The sequence below is a fragment of the Taudactylus pleione genome, unplaced genomic scaffold (genome assembly GCF_031769625.1).
Source record: "Taudactylus pleione unplaced genomic scaffold, aTauple2 ptg000026l, whole genome shotgun sequence".
Lineage (NCBI taxonomy): Eukaryota > Metazoa > Chordata > Amphibia > Anura > Myobatrachidae > Taudactylus > Taudactylus pleione.
In genome coordinates, this window is record NW_028284428.1 from 32,408,967 (window position 1) to 32,415,647 (window position 6,681).

Here is a 6,681-nt window from a genome sequence, read left to right on the forward strand (position 1 = left end):
ATTAGAATAATTTTAGTGATTATTACATGTATATTTCCTATATTCCTGTAGTAGGATGTTTTCTATTGGGTTACTTAGTAACAAACGGAGCTTTATCGCTTATGGATTTAATTGTTTTTAATCATTAGTGTTTTGTTTGTTTTGTTAGGTAACCATAACAACTGGTGGGACCGCGGCTTAATTCACTTCCCTGGATGGCCCTGGCCCTGTGACGGGGACCGCGACGCTTAGACAGCATGGCGCACGTTGCCGAGTATGGTCCATGGACAGCTCCGGCCCAGATGATTTCCTAATGAGTGAGGGTATTTATATGTGTATGGGTTGACTGTATTTGTATCCCTAATGATGGGCAAGTTCCGAAACGTTGGCGTACGATTTAAAGTAAAGTTTGAAGTTATGGCAAGTCGTCTTGAGAACTGCCATTATTTTCACATGTTTATACAAGGGCGTTCTACCCATGGAGGGCACCGACGCTACATGTCAGAGTGCTGGAGAAACTGCCTATATATATATATATATATATATATATATATAAAAATAACAGCGGCACTCACAGGACTCTAATAAAGAAGACTCATGACTCAAGTAGGTCTAAGTTCAACGTTTCAGTCTGGCGACTTTTATCAAGAACTAAAGACAGAAGATACAGTGCATACCTTTATACCCAGTGACATCCCATAGTGACCATGTGCAACGCTCACCACACCGTCGATGACGTCATCAGGGCGGGACAGAGCGCTTGCACAGTGATGCAGCCGCACAAAGCATGGTTGCCATGGTAAGTAACCAGGGCAACCCGTCGATACTATACAAACATAGATACACAGCCGCAGCATGCTACACCCCCCGCCGCTTACAGCGCTCGCTGGGGAGAAAACATGCGGCTAATGCTAACTGGCAGTAACGATTTTAAACTGCCCAATAGAAACCGGCAACAAGGTGAAACAACTAGCGGCATACATGTGATAATAAACAATAGGTGAATAAAGAGGTGACAGAGTGATACATGTGCGTAACTATAACAAGAGTTCCCCACAGTATAGAAAAATAAGACAAATGCATTTCATGAAACATTAGTAATGTACAACACAGGTAATAATAACCATGAACTGAGAAAGGTCTAACAAATGAGACACTTAGCAATAAATCTAGACATATAAGAATATGGTAAATGATCAAAGAGGTAAGTAAGATAAATAAACCACTGCATGACTAAACTGATAGTAGGGAACAATGATGCATGGTAGTGCGTGGTTCTAGCTACACCAAAAAATGGTAGATCATGTGAGAATCTAAAAAATGATCAATGGAATAAATTGATGAATTAAATTAACCACTACATGACTAACATGGTCATGGGGAACAAAGATTTATAGTAAAGCGTGGTTCTGGCTATACCAAAATATGGTAGGTCATGTAACAATGGAGTATAGGGTGGCATTGGCCATTAAAGAATGGCGAATTAATCAAAAAATAAATCCATAACATGGCCGTAATCGGAAGTAGGAATGTTCAAAAAACTCCACATGGTACTGAAATGAACATATCGATTGAACTGATAAGATCCATCAACCGTGTAGATACATAAAGAAAGTTGACAAAATAAACAGGCAAATGCGAATGGACAGGCGTCAGCTAGGATAATTCCATAATACAGCACCAGGTATTCCTAGGTGGTCTCCCATTCAAGTACTAGCCTGGCCTACACTGCTTAGCTTCAAAGATCAGACGGTATAAGGCGTATCCAGTGTAGTATGGCTGTAGCAGAGGAAAAGTAAATCAAAATATGCTTGTCCTGCGCATGCCAACGATTGAGACCCCAATATATCTAAACACAGTAGATGGATCCGTAACAAATGTATGACATATCATTAAGAACAACCAGGCCTGGATAATGCAATAATGTATAATATCCAAACACACTGGTGGGAAGAAAAGTGGGTAACCAATACGTTGTAAGTATAAGTATAGATACACTGTATGACAACAGCGAGCAGTCCCTATAGGTCCTTAGAAAAAACAGGAAAAGAAAAGTTGTTCGTTGAGACCAAATGGTGATACGGTGTTCATTTTATGTATCCAAAAAGTTCCAAGTTGTAACAATTTCTTGTCCCTATCGCCTCCACGTTTGTTGATAGGGACATGGTCAATTAGTTTGTACAACAGGCTGGATAATGAATGTCGAAAGTTCTTGAAGTGGCGAGCTACAGGTTGGTCAATTTCCTTTCCCTCTAGTGCTTGACGGATTGCAGTACGATGTTGTGCCATACGAATTCTGGCGGTGCAGGTGGTTTTCCCAATGTATGTTAGTCCACAAGGACATCGGATCATATTCACCACGTATTTGGATGTACATCTTTTGACACCACACATAAACATTACCTTGTCAATGATAGTTCCAATAATTGGCTTGATAAGCTAAACACTAAAGTTGATGCATATAAAAGGGACTTAATTAAATATAAAAAGGAGAAACTAGCTAAGGTCAACACTGACTATCAGGAACAGTGTGTCTATTCCTGGGCAACAGGGAGAACCCTTAATCCCAAATTCCAAAGGAACCGCTTTAGGAACCCTCAACGACCATTTGATACTGAAGGATCCAGTGGTGCCAATTCGTCACAAAGTGACCAAGATCTCCCCTCCACTGCACTTCCAATTACACAACGTCCCCCTTTAGGGGTAGCCACACGAGCACAAAGAGGAATTGATCCCGCACTAGACGTGGTAAACAGGGGTCGAGGCAGAAGGGTGTACAAAAAGAAAACGTAATTGTGAATCTATCTTCTAGAACACTCACCATGGCAGAATCCAAACTATTACTAAAGGGCCTTACATTCGTTCCCACATACACATTCAATAGCTTCCATTGAAAGAAGGACCTATGGAGACTACATAGGAGTTTGAAACTCAAAGAGTTTTTTAGTAATTCGGAAGCCACACCTACAATGACACCCATTCCACATTTCAAAAAACCTCTTCCTTTGATCCCTCGTCTAATAACGCCTCTATCAAGAGCTTTATTAGAATGTTGGATCAGGTGGTAAGTTCACAATTTAAAGGGGTGACCCCGATACGACATAATTTATCCAAGGAAGAATACAATGCGTTGTTCTCTCTGAGCAAAGATAATTCCATAGTTATCCAATCAGCTGACAAATGGGGTGCCATTGTTATCCAGAATAGAGCCCAGTACAGTGGTGAAATTTATCAGCAGCTGAATGATGCCAACACATACATTCTGTTTAATCATGACCCTACCTTTTGTTTAAAAAAACAACTGGATAATGTTTTAATACAGGCCCATGAACAGGGGTCTATAACTAAAGACATCAAAGATTATCTTACAATATATAAACCCGTGGTTCCATTACTGTATACATTGCCCAAGATTCATAAATCAGTATCCACACCTCCTGGTCATCCCATAATTTCAGCCAGAGACAGCCTTTACAGTAATACATCTAAGTAGTTAGATCATTACTTACAACCCCTTATTTTACTTGAGCCTACATTTCTGAAAGATTCCAATACCCTTTTGGACAAATTACACAGCTTGAACAACCTTCCACACGATTTACTATTGTGTACCATTGATGTTAACTCACTTTATACCAGCATTCCACAACAGGAAGGTTGTGAGTACGTGGGAGCCTTTTTGAGGTCACACTCTGAGTATCAGGGCCCTAACATTGATTTGTTCCTGTGTCTATTGAAACAGACTTTGAACAATAATTATTTTCTTTTTGACAATAAGTTTTTTCTTCAGAAGAAAGGCTGTGCCATGGGGTCTCATGTAGCCCCTTCTTTTGCCAACATATACATGTTTTTTGTTGAAAAATAACTTTTTCTGAATAACCTTGATTTCAAAAAGTCTCTAATTTTTTTGTTCGATACATCAATGATATATTGGTACTGTGGTCCGGCACTGGAGCTGAGTTCATCAATGTCATGTCCAAGATTAATACTATGCATCAATCTTTACTTATACTATCTGCTCTATACTCAAAAGCACCTAACCCGTGACTTTTGCCATCTTGCTTCTGTTGCAGCAGTGTTTATATACCATGTACTTGTCTTGTAGTGTTTTAAACTGTATGACACTGTTTTCTTGTTCTGTTCAACTGTTTATGTACTATGTTTCTGTACTATGTAAGGCGCTGCGGAACCCTTGTGGCGCCATATAAATAAAGGATAATAATAATAATAATAATAATAATAATAATAATAATAATAATAATACATTACTTCAACTTATGAACAAAGTCACAGCAATGTGCATTTTTTGGATCTAAATATTCATTGGACGGGAACTGAATTTGATACCTCCATTTATCACAAACCAACAGACAGTAACACCTTACTGCATGCACAGAGCCATCACCCCACATCACTTAAAAGGAGTTTACCATATTCTCAATTCTTACGTGCACTCAGGATTACCAGCGATCCCTCTCGAGCGGAACAAGAAATTTATTGCATTATAACCAAATTTGCACAACTTGGATATAGACACAAGGATCTCATTGCGGCAAAAACCAGGGCAATATCAGTACACGGAGGAATAAATGAAGCCAACAAAATAACAAGTAACAAAACTGGTACGATGCTATTTGTTAATCAACATAATGTCGCCAGCAAATTCATCAACTCCACAGCCAAATGCATTTGGCCGATAATCAATACGGACAATTCCATCAGGTCGTTAAAAAATTTGAAGATTATGCTGGGCTATAAACGTGGCAAAAATCTGAAGGATTGGCTTGTACACAATGATATCAATTTTGGTCCCAACAATACTGAACAGCATTTTTTATCGAAGAGACCAGGATGCTATCGTTGCACCAGCTGTACGACATGCAGTTTTATGGAAACTGGCCCTGATATTGTACACCCGCACTCGGGGAGACGGTTCCCAAGAAAACATATATTAACATGTACATCCAAATACGTGGTGAATATGATCTGATGTCCTTGTGGACTAACATACATTGGGAAAACCACCTGCACAGCCAGAATTCGTATGGCACAACATCGTACTGCAATCCGTCAAGCACTAGAGGGAAAGGAAATTGACCAACCTGTAGCTCGCCACTTCAAGAACTTTCGACATTCATTATCCACCTTGGTGTACAAACTAATTGACAATGTCCCTATCAACAAACGTGGAGGCGATAGGGACAAGAAATTGTTACAACTTGAAACTTTTTGGATACATAAAATGAATACCGTTTCACCATTTGGTCTCAACGAACAACTTTCCTTTTCCCGTTTTTTCTAAGGACCTATAGGGACTGCTCGCTGTTGTCATACAGTGTATCTATACTTATACTTACAGGGTATTGGTTACCCACTTTTCTTCCCATCAGTGTGTTTGGATATTATGCATTATTGCATTACCCAGGCCTGGTTGTTCTTAATGATATGTCATACATTTGTTACGGATCCATCTACTGTGTTTAGATATATTGGTGTCTCGGTCGTTGGCATGCGCAGGACTAGCATATTTGGATTTACTTTTCCTCTGCTACAGCCACACTACACTGGATACGCCTTATACCATCTGATCTTTGAAGCTAAGCAGTGTAGGCCAGGCCAGTACTTGAATGGGAGACCACCTAGGAATACCTGGTGCTGTATTATGGAATTATCCTAGCTGACGCCTGTCCATTCGCATTTGCCGGTTTATTTTGTCCACTTTCTTTATGTATCTGCACGGTTGATGGATCTTATCAGTTCAATCGATATGTTCAATTCAGTACCATGTGGAGTTTTTTGAACATTCCTACTTCCGATTACGGCCATGTTATGGATTTATTTTTTGATTAATTCGCCATTCTTTAATGGCCAAGGCCACCCTATACTCCATCGTTACATGACCTACCATTTTTTGGTATAGCCAGAACCACGCTTTACTATGCATCTTTGTTCCCCATGACCATGTTAGTCATGTAGTGGTTAATTTATTTCATCAATTTATTCCATTGATCATTTTTTAGATTCTCACATGATCTACCATTTTTTGGTATAGCTAGAACCACGCACTACCATGCATCATTGTTCCCTACTATCAGTTTAGTCATGCAGTGGTTTATTTATCTTACTTACCTCTTTGATCATTTACCATATTCTTATATGTCTAGATTTATTGCTAAGTGTCTCATTTGTTAGACCTTTCTCAGTTCATGGTTATTATTACCTGTGTTGTACATTACTAATGTTTCATGAAATGCATTTGTCTTATTTTTCTATACCGTGGGGAACTCTTGTTATAGTTACGCACATGTATCACTCTGTCACCTCTTTATTCACCTATTGTTTATTATCACATGTATGCCGCTAGTTGTTTCACCTTGTTGCCGGTTTCTATTGGGCAGTTTAAAATCGTTACTGCAGGTTAGCATTAGCCGCATGTTTTCTCCCCAGCGAGCGCTGTAAGTGGCGGGGAGTGTAGCATGCTGCGGCTGTGTGTCTATGCTTGTATAGTATTGACGGGTTGTCCTGGTTACTTACCATGGCAACCATGCTTTGTGCGGCTGCATCATTGTGCAAGCGCTCTGTCCCGCCCTGATGACATCATCGACGGCGTGGTGAGCGTTGCACATGGTCACTATGGGATGTCACTGGGTATAAAGGTATGCACTGTATCTTCTGTCTTTAGTTCTTGATAGAAGTCGCCAG

At 39.8% G+C, this 6,681-nt stretch overlaps 2 pseudogenes; one reads left to right on the top strand and one right to left on the bottom strand.

The window, feature by feature from the left end:
- Nucleotides 1-1,648: 1,648 nt before the first annotated feature.
- Nucleotides 1,649-1,766, bottom strand: LOC148539287 (5S ribosomal RNA; annotated as a pseudogene).
- Nucleotides 1,767-5,525: 3,759 nt separating this feature from the next.
- LOC148539288 (5S ribosomal RNA) lies at nucleotides 5,526-5,643 on the top strand (annotated as a pseudogene).
- Nucleotides 5,644-6,681: the final 1,038 nt, after the last annotated feature.